The sequence below is a fragment of the Uloborus diversus genome, chromosome 1, assembly GCF_026930045.1.
Source record: "Uloborus diversus isolate 005 chromosome 1, Udiv.v.3.1, whole genome shotgun sequence".
Classification (NCBI taxonomy): domain Eukaryota; kingdom Metazoa; phylum Arthropoda; class Arachnida; order Araneae; family Uloboridae; genus Uloborus; species Uloborus diversus.
The window spans coordinates 138,831,978-138,855,584 of record NC_072731.1 but is presented as its reverse complement, the minus strand read 5'-3'; the positions used below and the strand labels follow the sequence as shown (position 1 = coordinate 138,855,584).

Here is a 23,607-nt window from a genome sequence, read left to right as displayed (position 1 = left end):
AGCTAATATCTTTCGGTCAATCATGGGCCCCAAAATTTTCGAAAATAATGAAAAAATTACATTTTTATGGGTTTTCGGTATTTGAAAGAAAAATTTGAAGAAGAATTGAAGAAAATTTGAAGAAAAAAACTGTCAGGTTCAGTTACAATGTTTTCCGGTAGCGCAAAGCCTTAGAAACTCTCCTGCACTGACGTCGGACAGCAATACAGACAACGTCACTCGTTGGCTAGGGCGCTTCACTCCCTTGCTCACCAAGCAACCACTTCGCTTTGAAAAGCTTCCCGCCAAACAGGATAAACAATTTAAAGGATCTATCCATATTTCTGAGAGAAGGCGGGAGGAGGTTCTAATGGAAGTAGGTGTGATGAAAGAGGAGAAGAGAGAGGATGCTAGTTTGGCAGATACTTGGTGCGCCAACTAGATATCATAACTTTTTAAGGCTGAGGGTTTTTGGTTTTAGGATGAAGACCTTCTTTTTTGTGCGGAAGTTAAAGGTTTTCTTGGCGGGGAATGTTTTACAACAGGGTTATTTTTGATGAGATACAGTCAACCGCGCTACAACGCGATTCGACTTACGCGAAACGGCTATAACTCGAGTTTCTCGCGAGTAGTGAATTTTAGAGTTAACGCGAATTTCTCGCCCGGAACGCGAAAGTTTTCGTCAAGGAATCGCTGGGCGTACGTATCATCTTCGATAGTGGCTACTAATATCGGTTTCTCGAAACGACTTCATCCCGTTCGCATGACTGAAGTGCGGAAGTTTTAACACCGTACTAGTTGAATCATTGCTTTGTTAGTGTATACAAATAACTACTCCGTATTTTCCACTCTAAATGCCAAAATTTCACATAGTATACTTTTCTAAACATGCTGTTTCAGATTAAGCTAGGGTAGAGAAAGTTTCTTAAAAGTAAGGAAAAAGGGAAGATCTTCGATCTGCAGGAGAATCTAGATATCAATCGGATGAACTTCACCATAAGCACCAACTATCATAATCTTCAGTTTTTTAGTTATAGTAATTATTATTACCATATATACTGTAGAGTAGTGTAATAGAGTTGCATTTCGTTGTTATCAATATTATTGCATACTGTATATACAGTATTGCACTTTGTCTCACTCTTCCACTGATCATTGATTTTGTACATCATAACAGTATTGTATATTAATTAAATGGGCTTTTTTTTTTAAATGCAGTATAAATTCAGTTTTTTTATGTGGAAAACAGTGACATATACTTAAGGAATGGTTTAAAACAGTCGAAAGGGTATTTACAAGTGTCTAATATAATTGTTTATGTTTATCAAAAAGTAGTTTTCATAACTCAAAATTTCGAGTTACGCGAGGGGTCTTGGAACATATTCCTCGCGTAAGTCGGGACTCGAGTGTACATAGATACAGTGAGTTGAAAATATGGGATTTCCAGTAAGGTTAAAATGATGAGTTGATCAAAATAGAAATATGAAGCAGAGAGGAAGATCTTCGGAACATTTTGCAATTCCGAAAAATCGGCCTATTTGCAACGTGAATTACGTGTGAGTAATTAATTCTATGGGCAAGTATTTACGAATAGAAAAAGGGGAAAAAAAGGAACATATGAGGCAGTGAGAAGCTAAGGGATGTAAGTGGACATTTTCAAGTTATGAGTAAAACGCGTTTAAAGATTACGTCCTAGGTGGGCTTTCATTGAATTTTTTCCTAAATCATGCTGTACAGCAACACCTATCAGGGCTACTAGTACTATCTTTTGCCCAAGACAGAGAAGGGGTTCATTTACCATTTGTACTGGTTATCTCCAAATTTTTAATTTTGCCACTTGCATCCCTTTGCTTCTCATTACCTCATATGGGTAAACAACATTATAGCTCACAGCGAGGCTGCGAATAAAAACTATTCTGCAAATACAGCACATTCATTGATAAAATATCTAATATACCTTATCAATTCAGTTATCAATGCATTTCGTTTTCCATCGTGTCAGGTGACGCGACAAAATCTGGAAGAAAATAGAACCAGCGAGGACGATTAAAATGGGGAAAATGTTCAAGGGAGGAACGGGAGTTCGAACATGAACATTCGCTTTAATTCTGGAACACCAGGAATAGTAGGCTCTTAAACTCCTTGTAGGATAATTTAATGTAAGGGACGGTTCGTAAAATTTTGAAAAGATATATAAAATAATAGGAAATGAGTGGATATGCCAATCAGAGGAGAGAATGGTTCCTCATACACTGGGCCCTAGCCTGGTTAATTGAGGGGAAATACTAAAATGAAAATGCTGAGGCGGTTACAATGAGCTTGTCTCCGTAAACCGCCTCTGCCCTGAATAAAGGCGACTTAATAAGAAAAAAAAATCGTTTTTAGGGGTTCTCAACCTTCATGGCGCTGCACCCCTCACCCCCTCATTTGAACACTGATGCAAGCTCGCCCCCCTCACCCCTGCCATCACCACGTATGGTCAATGCAAGTAGTATAACAGGAAAAACGGAAGCTGAAGCTGATTATTACATGGAAATGTAGGTAAGTTTGTGTGTAAAATTGAACATCAGTACTCATAATTTAATTAGGAACATACGAGGTACGATACAAACGTTCAGGGACAAATTGCATGATACCTTATCCTGAATTGTTCACATCACCGAAGCAAATCCACCTCCAAAATTAATCACCTTGAACAACTATATGCTTTTCTGCCAACGTTCGTATAACATTTGGAAGCACAACTGGAAGGTCACTATTTTGAAGGTGGATGTGTTTCGGTGATGTGAACGATTCAGAGTAAGGTTTTATACAACTTGTCCCAGAACTTTCGGATCGTACTACGTGTATTATTAGAGTACATGAAATAAAACGATCTAAAACTACGCACAAGTTAATGTGAGGTAATATCTAGGCGAGGTTCGCATGTAATACCAGTCAGTTGCATGACATCAGTGGAGAGGGCCTACCTGCAGGGATGTGGGTCATGGCGCAGAATGCGCCATTAAAATTTTTAATGGGGTTTAGAGGGGTATGTTTCTTTCTTTTTTTTTTTTTTTTTTAATAGAATGGACTTTTGTTCTTGAGGGAATCCTCGTGGTATTTGAGGGGTTGCGTCATTGCTCGGGGGGGGGGGGGGCACCTCTGTGTTTGTCTTTGATAAGTTCGTGAACATTCGGCGTAAGTGTGACAAATCGCACCTCTGGTGACTTTCAATGTTCAACTTTTCTCAGTATTTGACTATTATATGCTAAGGGAAAAAGGGGCGACAATACCGAAAATATTTACGTGTGACCATAAAACTCAGCAGAATATGGTTTTACTTTTTTATTTAATTTTTTTTGAAGCCTTCACGACCAGGGTTGCCAGACGTCCCGGATTTCCAGGGACACTTCCGTATTTTGAAAAATTGTCCCGCGTCCCGGGGAACTTCCATACGGGACGGCTAAAGTCCCGTATTCTAGCTTATTACAATATTTTACAAAACGAGGCATAATTTTAAGGGGAAAAATTTAGTAAAGCAAAAAAATGTGAAAAAAAAAAGAGCAAAAAGAAAATTATGTGGCAGAAAACGCAAAAAATATTTTCGTTTCAATTTGGTTTTTGTTTTGGCATGGGCGGCAGACCAATGACAACTTCCTCTTTGCTCATTGACCAATGTTGGAAATATACTCCTGCGCATGCGTCGGCAATCGTAATGAAAAGGATTTTTATACTTTGATCGGCGATGTTAAGTTTCATACTTTGATACGATTGAATTTCTCAAATTTTTCATAAAGAAACATTCTACGTCGGAAAGCACCCCTTAAAAATACACCATATCCAGTAATTGCCCACAACCTTAAAAAAAAAAAAATACCCCCATCCCCCCTTTTACTCTTAGAAGTCTGTCCCGTATTTACTGTTCTGAAATCTAGCAACCCTGTTCACGACTTCCTTAAAATTTCTCCACTCCCTCCTAAGAGAGCGAAACCCGATTGAGAACCATTGGAATAGCATCAAGCAAGACTGTTTTATCTTACTCAATGAAATAATAAATTTTTAATATTAGTCACTATAGTTGTGACACGGAGAAACGGCGTAGGAACTGGAAGTAGATACAGAACACTTCATTTTCTAATAGGTCACGGGACGCGGGAGCGTCCCGCCCTGCCAAGGAAACCAAACGTCATCAGCCAACAAAAGCAAATCCACCGCCAAAGACGAAACAAAATAAAAGCGACCAAGAACAAGATTACACGATAGAACAAGTTCGGGTTTTTTGGGTTTTTCACCCCTCTGTATCTCAGCCCCATCAAGACCTCCGGAGTTGATTTTTGGTTCACTCAATCTCTAGTGGCCCCTAACGCCGTAAACCAAAATACAATCCCCTGGACCATCAGGGGGAGGAGGTAATAAAATTATAAAATCGCTGTTCAAAAAAGTTTTCGCTTTCTTTGACAGGGCTACAGCCCAGACTAAAAAAGGAATCAAGCTGAAATTTCGCACACACATTCCTTGTGCCCTACTGATGTGCCATTTGACCTCCCTCCCCTTCCCCTCTCGTTTTTATCCCCTAAATTGTACCTTCCCGGGGTTCTATCACTGCAATCCGGGGGGGGCTACGGTAATGATTTTTTGTATACATATTCTTGGGGGCCATTGAGTACATATACAAAAATTCAACCCCCAGAGACATTTTTGAAATAAGGGGTGAAAATGTTGGGACGTTGGGGTAAACAATATGGAGGGAGCCCGTACAAGTTATTTGTGACGGGCCCCAAAATTTCTGTGCACGCACCTGTATATCGGTTGCCGATAAAAGGCGCTCAATGTAACTCTGAAGCTCTACAATGATTCACGATTATAGTATTAACAAACAATTGAAAGTGTGGTGTCAGCCACATTTTTAATCTTGCACATACCTAGTAATAAGTTTGGTGCGGTTATAAATATAGGAACACATCCAAGGCGCAAGATGAATAGTAATACATCTTACCTGAAAGAAAAAAAAAAACATTTAAAGCATTGTATAACACAATTTCAATAAATAAAAACTGTGTGTATACTTTATTAGAGCACATTTAAATATACGCTTTTAGGATGAAGATAATCATCTTATTTGTTATGCCTTGCATTTCTTTAACTGGACTGGATTTTGTAATTGCTTTCCATCTTTCTTTTAAGGTTTATTTACTTTTAGAAAAATTCCGACAACTGAATTGAAATATTTCTGTGAGAAAATCTTGGTAAGTTGAAGCTTTTTTACACCTAGTAACAATCTTTGGTTGTGGAAAAAAGTCCGTTGAATTTTTTTTCAACAAATTTTATCGGTCCGTAGACCAGAAAAAGTTTGAAAATCGCTGAACGACAGATTTTTATTTGAAAATATCATTTACATTTCTTAAATTTGTTGGTTTAACCAGGACATAGTCGCTAAAGTAAAACGGACTCATTTTACACCCTCAAACTGAACTCCTACATCAATAGTTATTAGTTAGTTCTTATCGGGCAGTACCCTTTTTAAGTTATCGAAATATTTTTCTTATCTGGTATTAAGCCAACGACTTACTGGCTAACATTCTTAGAAATGTTGTTACACAGAATAAGCTCATCGAGCTATCTTTTTTATCTACACATTCATTTCGGATCATGAAGTTAAAATAAACATACATATACGCTTCGTACTACGTATTTGTTTACAGTAAACATAACTTTGATTGTATCTCGATGCTAAACAACACGCAGTAATCAATAAGCAATAACGTCATTAAAAATACAGAAATGCGAAATGTAGAAAGTCCAAAACGATCCAAGCAGTTTTTAAGGTAGCCCGACCTACTTGAACTTAACCTTAAACCGACACAATTTCTGAGACAGATTTTCAATAATTCAAGGGATTTCTTTAAAATTCTTGGCAAGCGCTTCGCTGAGCAGGTTCTGCTCGTCACATATAGAATGTATTTTCCACCAGGGGGGGAGGGTCAGAACGGGAGCTTAAAAGTATAAATTTTACTAAGTGGCTGTCCATAAAGAACATACCCCCCCCCCCACACACACACACCACAAATTTTTAAAAACTGTCACACTTCCCCTATCCTTCTCACATGTCACACTATTTTTCATCACCATATTGTTATTAAAAGATATGATGTCACAAATCTTACACCCCATCCTCTTTCTTGTCACAAACTCACAATTTCACAATCCCCCCCCTTCCTCTCTTCAAAGCGTAATATCATTTTTGGACTACCCCCTAAACACTATTCACAAGAAAAGTGATTGAATATCAATACAGATTTCGAAATTGTTCGGTACATTATAGATAGCGCTAAATAATGTACTGGGTTTTAAAAAAATATATGGCCAATACTCCATAGCCGGTGATGCTTTGCATTCTTGTCTACAGTTGTAGAATGCATGGATTGGTAACTGAGAGAGAATTATTCGCTTCAAACAACTCTCTAAAACGGCTAAAGAAATTCAGTAATACCAGTGAGTACCATTGAAATAGATTCCGTAATAGTATAAAATCCTTCGGTTTACGTTGAACCAGGGGCGGCATTTCAGCATTTCATTTGGGGGGTCGAGTTTCTTAAATATGAATTACCACAGTATGGAACCAAAACACATATTGGCTAACAGCAAGTAGTCATGATATTGGTTTAGAATTAATAAAAATAAGTGTTCAAAAGCAACTTAAATTTTTATGACAAAATTTGTAGTTCGTTTTAGAATATGTTATCATACCAAGTGTTTTAGTACTACAGTTTTCACCTTTTAATAAAGTTTTTATGCTTGATTTTTAAAATACAGAAGAACATGAAATCTTGTTACTAATCCAGCAATGCCCAGCGTCATGCTCTTTTTTTCAGCTAAATTTTTTTCCCCATTGTGCTTCGAAAATAATTCTCTAACCTCCTAAAACACGAAAATGATTTTTCTCTACGAACTGAACTGATTGGAAAGTTGAAAAATAATTGAAGTAACAAAGTTACGTACGAAAACACACCTTTCACATCTTGCTCTTCAAAATCACCCTAGTAACTTTAAAAATTGTGATGATCTTCATTTTTCATTATTAAATAGTCTATTCTCTGAACGATTTTTCTTGCCTCATGCGATAAATTTTACTCATAATTAAAACAATTCATTTTTTGCTTTCAACATCCAATCCAGAAAATAAAGAGCCAACAATGCAGAAAAATATTTATCATCAACTCTTGTGTTAATTTCATTAGAAGCTGAATCTATTATTTTATACAATATGTTAAATCAAGGTTTGACTTTACATCATCACGTGCATTTTGGTTACCTCTTCTAAATTCATTTGAATATTCTTTGCACTTTTTAAAAATTCTCTGGAGTAAGAATTTTTTTGAAAAGATCCACGCTTGGTTGAAATAATTTATTTTAGTTTAATATTTTTTAAAAATTACTTAAATCGGTGCGCTTTCGTTGTTTACACTTCTGTCGTGTGACATCACAAATGATGGAATGTCATTCAATGTTGCCATTCACAGAACAAAATATTTAATTCGCATCTTTACGCACGTGTATTGGCAACGATATGGTTGATAGCAAGCGTAGAGCGCAATATTCAATTCGCTTCTTGATTATCATAACGTGGAAACGTGATAGAAAGATGCGCCACAAAGTGCATCATTTGTGACTTCATCAAGACCACGCCTTGTTTGAAAAATCGGACACTTTAAAAAATCAATTTAAAAAAAACTGTTTGAAAAATGAAAGTATTTTCTGGGTCCATGTTTTTTTTTTTTTTTTTTTTTTTGCTCATTCTATCTATTTCAATGACTAAAAGTAGTACTTTTGACTGAAGGAAGTCACACCATTGTAGCTTAAACTGTAGCTTGAACAGACCAAAAGTTCATGTTAGCTGATTGAAGATGTTTTGATATAGTAAAGCACTGTTCAAAGACTCTCCGCAATACAAACAAAACGAATAAAAATTCATATGAAGACATGGTAAAGGATATCAGCTTCTTCATTATTCAAAGAGTTGTTTTTCAAAATCACTGCTTTGAAGTTATCGAGAAGAGTTTTTACGGTTTAAAAGACCATCTTGTGTTGTGTCTTAAAGACCCTCTTGTGTCACCTTGATATTGCATTGTTAAAGAGGCCACAGAAAAAAGATTTTTTTCAAAAATAGTATGTATTTTTAAGATGTAGCTATGAAAGTAGTAGTAGCGTATTCATATAGCAGTTGAAATGAGTTTTCAGAAGAAAGTGATGAACACTCATTAAATGTACACACTCAAAATATGAGCGAAACAATGGATGTAAAATACCAAGGCATTTAGTGAAAATCATGCAGCCACACCACTACACGAGCCTCTCATAACCGTCCTTACACAGAGCGCACATGAATGAAATGTTTAGCCTATATGAGGTTTACGTCTTTAATTAAAATTCACCTTAATCCATTATCAGTTTTTTTCTGTTCTGAAAAGGCCGGTAAAGTCTTGATGAATTTCTAGTTATTTAAAAACATGGAAAACACTTGCTCAAATCTAAAAATAAGTCGAGTTTCTTCAACCATTACGGAGAACCAGCAAGATTCCTTTTCCATGAACATTGGTTTTGCGTTTTACGAAAATTGAATTTGCTCGTTTTTTTTATCATTCCTTTCAAAAAATTTGGGGGTGCGACCGCCCCCTCTTGACCCCCCTATTTGCCGCCCCTGCGTTGAACTTACAGAAAGGCCCAGCATTTAAAGATGGCACCAATTATACACATAATGATTCAACTGAGAAAAAAGAAAAGCGCGTCTAACGCCCCCAGTTTCAAGCTACAGAAATGTATTTTTTCCACAACAGTTTGATAACAATGAGTACAAAGGGAGGGGAAATTTCGATATTGTTCCGCTTCTAAACAAAAGGCGAAAAGGGCAAAACCTGAAGCAGCATGCGTTGTGACAAAGCTTACCCAATCCGATGAACAAAGGCAGCCCCATCACCTGAAATGTGAAAGCAACAGGGTAATATTAAGGCAATCCCCGACGACGAACTGAAGCGTAGAGCTCGTGCATAAGATTTAGCAGCCTATTACGTGATAGTGGAAATGAGCCCTTGTTCCTGAAACTACTACAGTGAAACCTGTGTAAGTTGACCACTCGCGGTGCAGTACTTTGGTGGTCAACTTAGACAGGTGGTCAACTTATAAAGGGCGGTAATGATTTTTAAAAAAAATTTTTGTCATTTCTTGCACCATGTATTCATTTTTAAGTATAATTCACCCTTATAATTTCTGTTCAACTAACTTTCATTGTTTAGCATTATTGAAAGTGAAACAATAATTAAAAATACTATTTAAATAATTTTGTTATTTTTTCCTTGTTTTTAACTATTTTAGACATTGTAGTTTTAGAAGTTCCATATGTGCCGGCTAATTTTCTATGACTTTCTCCATTTTCAATTAATTTTAATGTAATATTTCATACTTTTTATTGATCTCAAGTTCAACTAACTTTCTTTTTCAAGCCTTTTTTGTACCTTATAGCACAAAGAGCAATAAGCGCGACTCTCCCAGTTCATAAAGGCAAAATTAAAATGTCCTATCTCTTAATCCCTTGCACCAGAAACATGTAACTTTTCTCATTAGTAGGCCCAGATCTGCGTTCCCTCAGTGCCAGGGGCCCGCGTCCTTAAAGGGGCTAACGGCCCTAGAAATTGAAGAAAAAATAGAAAAAAACTAGCATTAAGACTTATTCACTTTACAAATAGACATTGCTGGCCACTAGGGAGGGGCCCTACATATTTTGTTGCAGGGGGACCCAAAATGTATAGATCCGGGCCTGCTCTTTTTAGCACAATTCCTGTGTTGCCACAACATATTGCAACTGAGAGAAAAGACTTAGAACTTTTCTACTGACACCTATTTTCATTGAACAGAGCACAAAAAGCTATCTCAAATAGAACAACAAATGGAAAACAAGTTTGGAGAATAAAGAGCAGCGTGAGCTTTATGTTGCTGTTTAGTTAGTAAAATGCTAATAAAATAAAATAATTTACTGAAGAAAGTTTTAAAAAATAAACCAAGTGGTCAACTTACAAAGGGTTTTTTACAATACTCCAAACCAGATTTGGCGTACATTAGTGGTCAAGATTGACAGGTGGTCAAGATAGAGAGGTGGTCAAGTTACGGAGGTTTTTCTTCATTATATGAGATAGGACTAATTCCGTTCCTGACAAAAGCGGTCAACATAGACAGGTGGTCAACTTACAAGGGTGGTCAACTTTACAGGTTTTACTGTACTATTAGCCGGAATGAAGGAAGGGCCGACACAAGATTTTTTTTCCCTCTTCTGCACATCACTGAGTTTGCTGAATGAATAAAAAAGAAAAAGGAAACGTGTAAAATAAAAATTCCAAGGATATAAAACAATGCTTGACATATGAGGGGACAGTTTTAGGATACAAGATCTGGAGTTATGGCGAAAGACCGTAAATATAAAATGTAAAACTAAAACTGAAAACTTTTTCAATTTCTTAACCTGAAATTTTTGCTATTTCAAAAAAAATAAAAAATTTATAATCTTTTTAAATACTGGCGATGGTGAGGGGGGGGGGGCTTAGAGAAGACAAGACACGATTTAAAGATCCTCTCTTAACCCTCTTTAATTGAAGGGCTCGGAGCAGAAATGTGACAAGCCACAAGGAGTGACTTTTCGATAAGAATTTTTGTTTCTCATAATAAAGATTGAAATAGACATGATAATGGGTTATATCATTTAGAGGAAAACATCTAATTTTAATATTTCAGAATATAATACCTTTATTAAATTCTAGGAATATTTTTATAAGTTGGAAATTGGCCAACTGAAAAATTCACATCAGTGGCATATCACATTCTTGCCTCAAACCCTTCAATTATCAATCAAAAACATACTGCTATATTAATACAGAGGGTGTTTTCCTAGTGCGGATTAAACCCAAAGCAAACAAAAGGAAAAATACAAACATACACTGAACTACTATTAGTACCGTAAACGGGGGGTACTTGAACCCGAAATTTCATATTTTTTGCGAGTTTTACGCTGATTTTTTGGTTAAAAACATAAGGTGCACTGATAACCTTGTTTTTACCACTTTTCAGACGATCTACTACCACCTTAAAACTTTTTTAAACAACAATTTTAACTCTTTATATATATATATTTTTTCTATTTTTAAAAACTAGGTTCAAGTAGCCCCGTGCTAGGGCTACTTGGTCCAACTCAGCAAATCCAGTAGAAAAAAAGGAAAACAGGTGGTGGTATCAAGAAGGACCAATGATTTTGAAAGAAAACTCAAAGCGTACATTCTAGTGGGCAAACTATTTATATAAATTGCGAATTATTTATATAAATTAATATGAAATCAACGTATACATAAAAACATATTTTTAGGCAAACATAATCTTTCAAATAGAAATGTAATCTAACTACAGCTAAAACCAATTGAAATACTCATTATTTAAACATTTGAAAGAATGAAAACTTTTCAATTTAATGGCTTGTGTGGATTTATTTTCTCTGATACACAGTGAAACCTTTGTAAGTTGACCACTTGCGGTGCAATACTTTAGTGGTCAACTTATAGAGGATTAAATTAGATGATACTAGTCGACCCGTGCGGAACTCCGCACTGTGCTTCGAATCGTTTCATAAGGCATTTCGCTCTTTAAGAATTTCAAAGGAAGAACATTATGAAGAAGAACCGAAAAAAAAGTAAGCGCAGAAGAGAAGGCATGTAATTTAAAGACATCAGTAACAAAACCTCGTTAAATACAACGTTGTGATAATTTGAACATCGCTCACCTTTTGGTCGTACATATTTTCAATGCAAACATAAATATCATTAAAAGTGTGGCTGAGTAGTGACTCGTGAAAAGGCAATAATTGTGCATGTGAAAAAACAGGTTGTGGCAAATACAGTCCTGCGCATGTGAGCATCTGACGGGAAAAGAAGAAACATGAATGAGATATTTATTGGCACGGATTCGAATTGGCGCCATTCTGATTAACAGCCCGGGGAAGTATTCGATTTTCTAAATTTTTTTTATATGATAGAATAACATACATGAACATCATCTGCAAAAAAAATTTTACGATACGACTAATACTTTTTTTTTAAATAATTTTTTAAAGTTCACGCGCGAGTGACGTCATTTGCTTGTTAACGAAATTAAAGCCACTATATAGATAGGCCGACGCATCAGCTTAAGTTTAGCCATTTTGGATCGAATTTTTCATTGTTGCACTGCTAGGGTTACCACAGCAAAGTTTCAGATTTCGCCAAATTTGCAGAAAATAATACTTTATTTAACAAACAATTCACGTGCCGCTAGTAATTGCTCACAGTGAACAATCACCAAACGTGATAACCCGCCAGAAAAGACAACCGGGGGGTTGTCTTTCCCTGGAATAATATATAAGATAAGATATTGAAAAAAAATGTTTTTATTTTTGAAAATTTTTACAATTTGTTACCGCAGGCTGCTTGAACCGTTATGACTTAGATGGCAGCACGTGTTCATCATTTAACAGCACGGTTAAAATACAAAATAAATTGAACTATGCTCTTTTTTAAGCGTAGCTTTTTGAATGAGTAAAAATGTGATAGTACATTTTTTTTTTTTTTTTTTGCAAAAAAAAGAAAAAATATACATTTTACCCTTCAAATTGAGGCAGTTATTTTGTTATTTGCACAAAGAGTCAAAAACTCATTAGAAGAATCTATATTTCAATATACGATTTATTATTTTTTTCTGAACAAAAAACAATTCTATTGTAGTCTGAAATCTTAAACCTGTTACTTATATTTTCGCTTACATTATGCTTTAATTTTCTTACCAGAGCCAAAGCTTAAAAAAAAAAAAAAACCGTACAATTCAGAAGTAATTTAGCACATAGTGACTTCAAGTTTTCTTATCAGCAAGGAGCGTTTCCTTCCCATTTATTCTATCCCCTCATAGTTGTTATGCACTTAACTAAGTATTCATATAATGCGCGATATTTCTGTAATTTTTTGTTACAGATTGTCCGGACGTGGGCCCGAACACGCATTCTCCTGGTTACGAAGCGAACGCTCTGCCGATCAAGCTATTCAGCTCTGTCGGTCATAGCGCAAATTAAAGTTATAAGTTTAACCGAAAACCTCATTCTGGTTCTTTAAAACAGGTTTTTCGGCTGAAAAAAAACAATTTTTAGACCGTGGGTCTATTTTTCGTCAGTAGCCAGCACCATAAGCTTTAAAATAAGGCGTAAATCAAAGAAATCGATCAATTGAGGAAAATCTGGCGTAGAAACCAAAAACAGGCTACAGAAATAATATATAAGGATAGATCTAATTCTGTGCCTGAAAATAGCGGTCAACTTAGACAGGTGGTCATCTCATAAGGGTAGTTAACTTTACAGGTTTTACTGTATTATTTAATACCTGCTTTTCCTCGCTAATGGTCGTGGCGGCCCATTGCAATTGCAACATGGTTAACTGGTACTGAACGTACCGAGGTCAGTCGGGGACGCACAAAATGAAAGCAACGTGCACTCTTTAAAGGTACCTACTAAATACTAATGCCACTTTTGTATATAAAACTGAGACCTATGAAGAAATGGCAGCATTGGACAAGGAATCTGAAGCATTCAAGCACATGCAACATCTGTTCCCAAAACTTTCTGAACAAAAACCTAACGCTAGTGTTTTTGTTGGAGGCTAGTGTGTTCGATGTTTTGTTAAACTTCTCCGAGCAGTTACATAAACACCAAGGTTGCAGATTTATTTGAAGAAATTCTTGCATTCAACACAGATATGTTTGCTTAATTTTGTCCTGGTTAGAGATGTAAAATTTCCGGAAATTTTGAAATGGTGGAAAAAAAACGGTTTTTTACCGGTTTTTTCGGGAAAAATTGGAAAAAAAAGGAAAATTTGATTTTTTTATGAATAAAATTTGGATTTCTTAATAGCTCTGTGTTTCTTGTAACATATAAAGGGTTAAGCATTAAAAAATATATGCTATCCACACATCTTTTTCTGCTTGACTGAAATACACATAAAGGTAAGATTAATTAGAAGAAAAAACCTTTTTGCTTTATAACTGAGTAGAGGGCTTTCATGGTCAAACCCAGAAATAAGTCAAATCATCACTCAACCTATAGTATTGAGTAATGTGTGTCTAATCATAACAATTACATTTCCTATTTTATTTCCATGGGGAAAATATCAGAGCCCCCCTCCCCCCTTAAAATTTTGCATATGGGCGCCCTTGGTAGACACTCCAAGCACCTTAGAAAGTTAGATATCGCCGAAATCCGAAGTCAGGCTTAGTCTGAGATGGAATCAGGACAAGCGACAAAAAATCTCTAGTTTTTTTGTGGATGAGGGCCGTAAAATGAATCAAAAAGTGAACCAGAAGGACATTTTAGAAGTTATTGTACTTCTGTGGGCCTAAGAGCACTTCAGCATTATAGACTGGACATTTTCCTTTAACTCCACACCGATTCATATGGCCAAAAAGACAAGAGTGGTGCATTGTTTTTGACAAGATATCATCTTTTCAGTGGACGCTCTACTCGCTAGACCTCAATCCCATTTATTACACTATGGCCTACTTTAGAGTCAAAAGTCTACCATAAACTACACATAAAATTGAATTATCTAAACCAATTGCTTCATATGGAAAAGGATTGATAATAGGACTTGCTACCCTTGAATGAAAATTTCAATAAGCAGTTGCATCTCTGTATTACTGCAAAAGGCTGCTAGTTTGAATTCAATTAAATTTAATGATTGCTAAAGTTCTTTTCATATTATTATTTTCTGTGTTTTGTTAGTTTATTAATTTACTAGTGGCACCCGCACGGCTTTGCCCGTAGTAGAAAATTAAAAGGTCTTTTGGTTCACCTGTATATTTACAAATAATGTATGGTGAATTTCGCGCCAATTCGCTTGCCCATGTTACGGTTCCACGTTACGATAACTTGGTAATTCACTCGCCCATTTTATGATAATTTTGCTAGGGAAAATGCTCTTAAAATCGGAATAGAAAAAGAAAAAAATCTAATTTTCGAAAAATCGCTTCGAGGTGCACACCCTCATGCTACAAACTAATTTTGTGCCAAATTTCATGAAAATCGGCCGAACGGTCTAGGCGTTACCCTGTACATTTGGTTCGCAGTCAGCAGAAACATAGTTTTGTGATTAAAGTTATGCTTGTTTGTTTTATGAAGAAGGAAAATAAATTCTTCACTAAGGTTATTGGTTTAAGCTTTTTTGTAAAAAGTATAATTAAACATTTTTTGACCTATATGCAAATTATATTGTCACACAACAACTTGCATTAACGTGTTAAACAGTATTTTAACATAAAACGGGAGGGGGGGAATTGCATCATAATTAAAGCGTGAGAAATTTCTTATCACTTTTTGCTGAAAATTTCAACTAAAACCCTGAAAAGTTGAAAAAAAAATTTTTTTTTTTTTTCAATTTTTCCGTAGTGGAAATTTATTCCTTCGGAAAAAAAACGTTTTTTTTCCGTTTTTTTTCGGAAATTTTCCGGTTTTTTTCCGACTGTTTTCATCTCTAGTCCTGGTTTGAGTGACGAAACATATTCGTCATCCATTATTTTGGCAAAGCAAGTGTATAATGCAACAAAGCCGACAAATGCACCCAAAGGGTAGAGTCTAGTTCTTCCTTGGACAGCAAAGAGCTGCGAACTCGGTTGTTGAATTTGTTGAAACTCTAGGTTAAAATTGTTTCGTATCTTTGATACCCACCTTGAAAACTTAACAGCGAACATAGATCCGAAACGGAACGATCCATGCTCCAAGGACGGATAAAAGGGAGGAGCAATCGTCCCCTCCTTGAGCCGAGAGACTGGAACTTTCTTCGTGTATATTTTCGATATTAAAAAGCAATTTTGCATAATAGTCGATGTTGTTAGAAGAAATGGAGCTCTTCCCCGGAATTTTTCCGGAACTGAAGTCTTGAAAACGCAATTGTAGCACCTCTCTTATTACTCTGGGAATAGGGATCGAACTTTCAACAGGATTTTTTCCGAAATTGAAGTTTCAAAATCTCAATCTTAGACGATCTTAGATGATATTAGGGATAGGTTCAAAGCCTTATTTTGGATACATTTTTTGAAAGAAACAAATGTAGGACACCATTGATTACATAAGGTTAAGCAATGGGGTTCAGTACAATCTTTCGAAATCTTTTAGAAATTGAAAATGTAAAGAGTAAAGAGTGAAAAACAATCGTCCCCTCCTTGCACAATTTCTCGATCAGCCCCTGCCTACCTTTAATTAGAATTCTACGCTCAAATGTTCGTATAAACCATTTTAGTACAAATAGTACAATTGTCAAAGCACTGCTCACTCAGACATATCAACGCGATGCCATTGTCATCTAGATATTGGCTTAAGTCAACTCCCGCTACAACGCGATCCGACTTACGCGAAATGGCTATAACGCGAATTTTTCACGAGTAATGAATTTTAGGTCCACAACATGAATTTTTTTTAGAAGGAAGTATCAGCTTCGTTATTGGCTAATAAATATGTATTGATTTCGTGAATGTTATTTGAGCATCACTGACAGCCAAAGTTCCCACGCCACACTAGTCTAGTGCATCAAATAACCATAATGGCACCTTAGTGTCACCTTCATCTAAAGTTTGAAAATGTGAAGAAAAAGAAAGTTTCTGATAAAAAAATTTAAAAAGGCTAAGATTCTTGATATGCTTGAACAATTACAAGACGTCGAAGGTAGCGCGACTATAAGTATGAGTGAATCTTCCATATGTACAATTAAAAATCAAAACAAAAAGATGTCCGTAAAAGTTTAGAACTTAATTTCAATATTGAAGCTTGCAGAGCAGTCTGGCAAAGTAAAAATTATGAAAATGGAAGCTACGCGCGCTCTTGCATTGTGGATTAATAAAAAGATCAGGTAGAGAAGTAGCCGCAAATTGAAACGTTTTAAATAAAAGGTGAAGCGTATTTAAAAATGTATTAGATAAGAATAACGAACTGATCTTGGAGCATAAATCATCACTAGTATTCTCATTTTTTAACTCGTAAATATTGCTACTGTATCCACTGTACAGTACTATTTTGTGCATCATTTTAATTTTACTGCATGCAGTGCGTACCGTGTTGTTTTATTTTATATCTTTTATTCATATTGGTCATTCATTTTGTGCATCTTAAGTATTTCATGTTGAATAACAGTTTTTTATTTTTTAAATACAGTCAAAGTTCAGTTCTTTATGGAAGAAGCTGTAATGGTTAAGGAATGCTTTAGAGCAGTTTGAGGGGTGTTTATAAGTGCCTAAAAGTATTTGGTCTGCTTTAAAAAATTTGTATGCATATAGTTTTCCACAACGCGAAATTTCAACTTACGCGAGGAGTCTTTGAACGCATCCCTCGCGTAAGACCAGGGTTGGCAAGTTTCTGCCAAGGTGGTTAAAACCACTGGTAGAAACCGGTTAAAACCGACATGGCAAAAACCCCTTTCTGCCACATTTGTGGCAGAAACCGGCAAAAACTCAAAAAATGAAATAAAAGAAATCTTTGATACCCAATAGGAATTTAGCACAGGAAAATAATGAAATGTTAGCCCCCAAACCACAATTTAATTACAATATCCTTAAAAATCAAAAATTATGTTTTTTGCCCTCTGCAGCTGTCTGTAAGAAAAGGTGAATTGAAAATATAAATGATTTTTTAATTTAATATGAATAGAGGAGAAATATCAGAATACTCTCACAAAAGAAGAACTAAATGGCAATGCCATCAAGGATACAGCAAAGATTCATGCAACTTTCATCAATTGTATATATTTTTTAAATAAAATGATCTACTATGTAGTAACTGGGATGGTTTTAAAATTTGACTGGAAAAATAAGTTTTGGGAAATAGGGTCAATTTGTTTTGTAAATTTGTGATATTAGGTATAAAATCGAGGCTACTATCGGCAAGTAAAATTCTGGCATTTTTTTCTTGAGCAAATGATAGTTTTAATCCCAAGCATTTTAGATGACACGTATAAGCTAGCAAATAACATCCAGTAATTGCCTGTTTAAATCTGTATGTCACTTCTTTTTCTTAAGTGCCCTTAAGATTTTCGTCCTTTAGATTAATACAAATGTTACGAGCATCTGCAGTTAAACAGTTCTCTTTCTGTCAAACTAAATCAAGGGCAATGAGTTTTATTTTTTATAATGATGAAATAGAATTACATTTTTTAGTTTACTTAAACAAATATCATTTTGTAATTACTTGAATTAATAAAGATGCTTTTTAGTTTTTGCCAGTTTCTGCCGGTTTTTACCGGTTATAACCAGTTTCTGCCACCGGCAGGGCAGAAACCAGTTTCTGCCGGCAGAAAGCCAACCCTGCGTAAGACGGGACTCGACTGTATTGCTATCCTTTATTTCAGTACAAAAAACTTGAAAATATACATTGTGTTTAAAATACTAAAAAATCGTTTCTGAATTCTTGACAGTTTAAATGTCTAAGAATGCGTCGTCACGCAATAACATTACATATTATAATTAGCAAAAAGCCTCTGGTCTCTCTCTTCTTTTTTAAAACTTTTACAAGGACTACAAATAAGTCGGCAGTATTTAGACTTGGCATAGGCAGAGTTTAAGGTTTCAATATTTTTTGAGCTATGAAAGAGCAATTGTAAAAAATTTGTCAAGTATAATTCACGATTTATATTCGCGAAGTTAAAACAGTGAATTACAAATGGAATCTTGCGTTAATAGAACACTGCATATTTCTATCGATTAGGAAACTTGCTAAAAGACGACGAAGTGATTACGGTGGTAAAATATGGACATTGTAGTAACCATTCAAGGGGCTTAGCGATAACATCAATTTATCCATGGTATTCGAAATTAATGTAAAAGCATGGGAAGTACGAGTAGTCTATTATAATTGCGAAACCTATCCTTGCACCTTACTAGTTGACGTAAATGTTTTATAAGAAATGTATAACCATTTGAGCGGAGTGTAACTAAAGAGTAGGTGCTGTTTCAATGAAAACTCACTCTATAAGTATAAAAGGAAAATAAGAATGGAAACCAATGAGTTAAATTGATGTGTTCAAGTCGGCAGTTGACGCAGATTACCGAAATGAAGAAATTGGGACTTTTTTTCTATTATTATTGCTTTTGACATGAACGTCACTACAAGTTTAACTCTTTATTTACCACCAAACTGATGAAACTCACGAAAATTTTGAGCTTATCTGGGCTGCAAGCTCAATGGTGCGATACTACGTTCAGCAAGTCTGTTTCGCCTACTCATAAAAATTACAAATTGCACAACGTTGCGTGCTACAATCTTTACAGCGCTCAATCAAGTGGTTAACATTTTTCGGCGCATTGGCAGCTAATTCATCCATTGCTGTACAAAGGTTGTCAATGTAGTTTACAAATCCATCAACCCCGAAAGTGCAACAAAAACAGAGGTAGCGATAATTTCTGCGGAACCTTCGGATACGCCGTGCGTTTCTCTTCCTTCAACTGCTGAGATTGCCCGCTGTAATATACACATGCATATTAAAGCTCATAAATGCTCGAAAATATTGAAGGAGGGAAAAAAATTGAATCTTACTGTGTCCGGTTCATCCTAACAAACATCACTCACTCTCACAGTAAAAAGATAGTTTTGGACAAACCACCAGCCAGTCTCTTGCCGATGCACATGCGCATTCTCGTGCACACGTCAAAATCAAGTAAGAGATCGTTGCAGTCGCCATATCTTGCACATTTTTCGGACTCTTTCCCAACTGCTGAGAGGATTCTCTCTCGGGTCCGTTGCAGGAAGTCCTATCCTTTCTACCGGCCCAAGTTCATTCAAGGTGAACCAGGACTTGTGCCGTAAAAAGCTCTCTCTTACGACAAATACTACGCGGCAGGGCTGCGGGGGGAGAGCTGGTGTGCGCCTGCCCACATGGAACCGGGTGACTTGCCGGGATCGATCGAAGGGTCGATTCAGAGGGAGAGGGCCAACCCGCCGGGATTGCCGTTCATGCCGGTCGACGGGGAACAAAGCACCATTTCGCACCGCTTCGGATTCAATTAGCGAGCTTTAATACGGGCGCGGCGAAGAGAAGGGAGGAGGAACTTTTTTTTTTCCTTCATCAAGGATCGAAATCTAGAGATAGCTTTTCAAAACTGTTATTAGACTTATCTGAGCATGCGTTGAACCTTGGCAGCTCCGAGAACGTTCGTTACATGCTACACTTTCTCAAATCTAAATCTGACTGCAGAAGAACGACTCGCATGCTCTTTTGAGAGTCTTTCTTCTCGAAACGATACATACAGAAAACCTGGGCCTGACTACTGAATAGGTCAACTAGGCCCTAGCATAGAGCGCCCAATATTTAGGGACCCCCAAATGGCAAAAATTACTTTAGTCTATGGCTGAATTTTTTCAGGCAACGGCTAAAGTTATAAATTTTGAATACAATGGGCCCCCAAAAAGTATTTAGCCTACGGTCCCTCGATATCTTAATCAGGCCCTGCAGAAAACCTGATAAAGAAAGAAATTTTTGATTACGAAAAACTGTAAGCTGTAAAAGAAAAATAAATTACGAAAACTCCTTCCGTGACAACATTGGACTACTTCAAAGTACTTCCATGCGAGGAGTGGTAAAACTCCTATGCAAAATGTAGATGTCATGTACAGTGTACACATGGGATAACCAGAGGTGACAGCGGGGTGGGGGATTTGCGAAAACTTCTACAATTTGAAGCAAAAGAAGAAATCATAACACATACTTCCATTTCTTTACGTTAATTTAGAGCCTCCCATGGCCCTTTCTTCGCACTGCCAATCATTAAAAATTATAAAATGTATTTTCTTACTTTTTTTGCTAAAACACAAAAAAGCAGAATTGGGTAACAACTTCAACGCAATTGCGGCAAATCGAGAAATTGTCCGAAATTTTTCAAATTTTTTGTATGCCCTTCACTTTACCAATGGCCAGGGTTGCTATTTTTTCCACTTTTTTGTAAAAAGTTAGGGACGCCGGAAGAAATTGACAAAACTGGACGACATGAAAATTCAACTGATTATCCATACACACATTTATTGTTAAGGTGTAATAAAATTAGTATATAATTCTAATACATTACCTATTATGAATTAATCATTTAATTAAAATAGAATGATTGTTAACTTTAGAATTGAATAAATCCAAAAAAAAAAAATTACACATTGGTGCAACTAATTGGTGGATCATAATTTACTTAAAAGTAATAAAATTTAGCAATGTGAATAAGCTATTGGCCGTGTACACTATTCTATATTACAATAGCAGAAATCAAACTCAATGGAAAAGTCAAATGAAATGCATTGGAGAAATACATACAAAATGGAAGATTTATAGTAGAGATGTGTCGTTCATGAACGAACGGGTCAAAAAGAACGAATCCTTAAAATGAACGGTTCCGTTCGTTCACTTAAAAAATGAACGACCGTCCTTTTGAACGGTGAGCAGTTCATAACATAGTATTGATACACTTGTGATAAAAAAGCATTAAAAAAAACATTACATTAATCTTCAGATTTTTAACTCTCAATCATTCGCAAATTTACTTTTTCTCAGTGCAGTACAATAAATTCGTTTCGAACCTTTTTATCCCCCCCCCCCCTTTCTGGAATGGAAAACATACTGTGACTTCCAAAAGTGTTCGATCACTTTCAAATTTCTTAGTAAAACCGCGAAATACGCTATAGTAAAAACGCTTAGTAATAACGCGAAACTGAATTCGAATTAAAAAGTCCAATATTTTTTCGCAGCATTCCCATGTCATTCTAAATACAACCCAATAGTTTTTTCAAAATATTGATGGATCTTCTTTTTGAAATGAGTCAAAAAAGGAGGAGACAGAGAATTAACACGCCACAAGTCATCGTACACTCGAATATTTTCGAATAAATTCATGATTAAAATTATCATAAAATAGGTTTTTTTTTTTTTTTTTTTTTTTTTTTACAATCTTTGCATTGTGTTGAGCCTTAAAAGTAATTTGGCTTTACTTTTTTCTTTATTTATTCCCTAATATTTTGCTTATTACTTTAAAATGGCGGGTATTTGTAAAAAAACAAAAAAACACCATTGAAAATTTTCGCAGAAATTTTCTTGTTCGTGCGAAAAACAGAAAGTTGACGCTTTTCGCTCTAAACCGTTTTGGAATAACGTCTTACTTAAAAAGATGAAAATAAATTCAACATTTTTGGTTAAATTGTTGTATAATTGTAAATGGAAGAAGAAATGGTGAACTTAATCCTAAGAACTTAGTTGGAACAGTTAATCAGGATGGCGAAGGTTTTCTTATGTGAGGGTGCATATCAGCATCAGGACTTGGTAGTTTGGAATTTTTGATAAAACAATGAATCATACGGTAAATTTAAATATTTTAAAAAACAATTTTGAACTATTAGCCCAACATTTGGTTACCGGAAACAACTTTTTTTTATCAAAATAACGAGAAGCACACGGTTTTCAACGTTTCCGTCTAGTGCCTCGAAAATTGTCTCAAGTTTAGAAAATATCCCCTAAATTTCCAGATTTGAACTTAATCTTTATCCTTACTAATAATAAAGCGGAAAGTCTCTCTGTCTGGATGTCTGTAGAATGTCTGTGACGCGCATAGCGCCTAGACCGTTCGGCCGATTTTCATGAAATTTGGCACAAAGTTTGTAGCATGGGGGTCTGCACCTTGAAGCGATTTTTGGAAAATTCGATTTTATTCTTTTTCAATTTTAAGAACATTTTCCGGAGCAAAATTGTCATAAGATGGATGAGTAAATTATCATTGTCGTGGAATGGGAGAGCAAATGAACATAGCCAACTGGCGAGAAATTCGTCATCCATTATTTGTAAATATACAGGCGAACCGAATGACCTTTTAATTTTCAACTGCGGGCAAAGTCGTGCGGGCACCACTAGTGGAACATATTTAGAGTTATCTGGAGGTTAGATTATGAAAATACGACTTTGAAACGAAAGAGAAATAGAAACAGTAAGACTCGAAGGGCGGTTGAACGATTACTCAAAAATTACACAAAAAAGAAAAAAAAACATTGAAATCTATTCGCAGACGTTTTTCGCAGATCTGTGCGCAGACGTTCAAAAGCTGTTGTGGATGTTGAAGGATATTCTGCCAAATAATAACTTAATAAAAAGTTAGATTATTCTATAATATACAGTTGAGTCTCGAATTACGCGCGAATGCGTTCCAAGATCCCTCGCGTACGTCGAAATTTCGCGTTATGAAAGAAAGTAAGTTTACGAACTTTTTAGAAACATACTCAATTCTTTTAGATGCTCATAAACCCCCTCAAACTGCTTTAAACCATTCCTTAACTATACATTACCGTTTCTTGCATATAGAACTGAACTTTTACTGCATTTTTTTAAAGCTGTTTTCATTAACATACAGTTCAGATGCATAAAATCAATGATCATTGGGAGGAAGAGACATAAAATAAAACAGTATGGTACGTACAGTATGTAGTAATGATAAAATGCTGCGCTATAATAGAGTACTGTACAGTAAATAAAGTAATAATATTCATAGCTTAAAAAATGAAGATGATGATTATTTATGCTAGGTGATCAGATC

General features: G+C 35.7%; 1 protein-coding gene across 2 annotated transcripts in view; it reads right to left on the bottom strand.

The window, feature by feature from the left end:
- The window catches only part of LOC129232423 (glucocorticoid-induced transcript 1 protein-like), a 232,052-nt gene that overhangs the window by 172,582 nt on the left and 35,863 nt on the right, over positions 1–23,607 (bottom strand). The window lies entirely within an intron of this gene.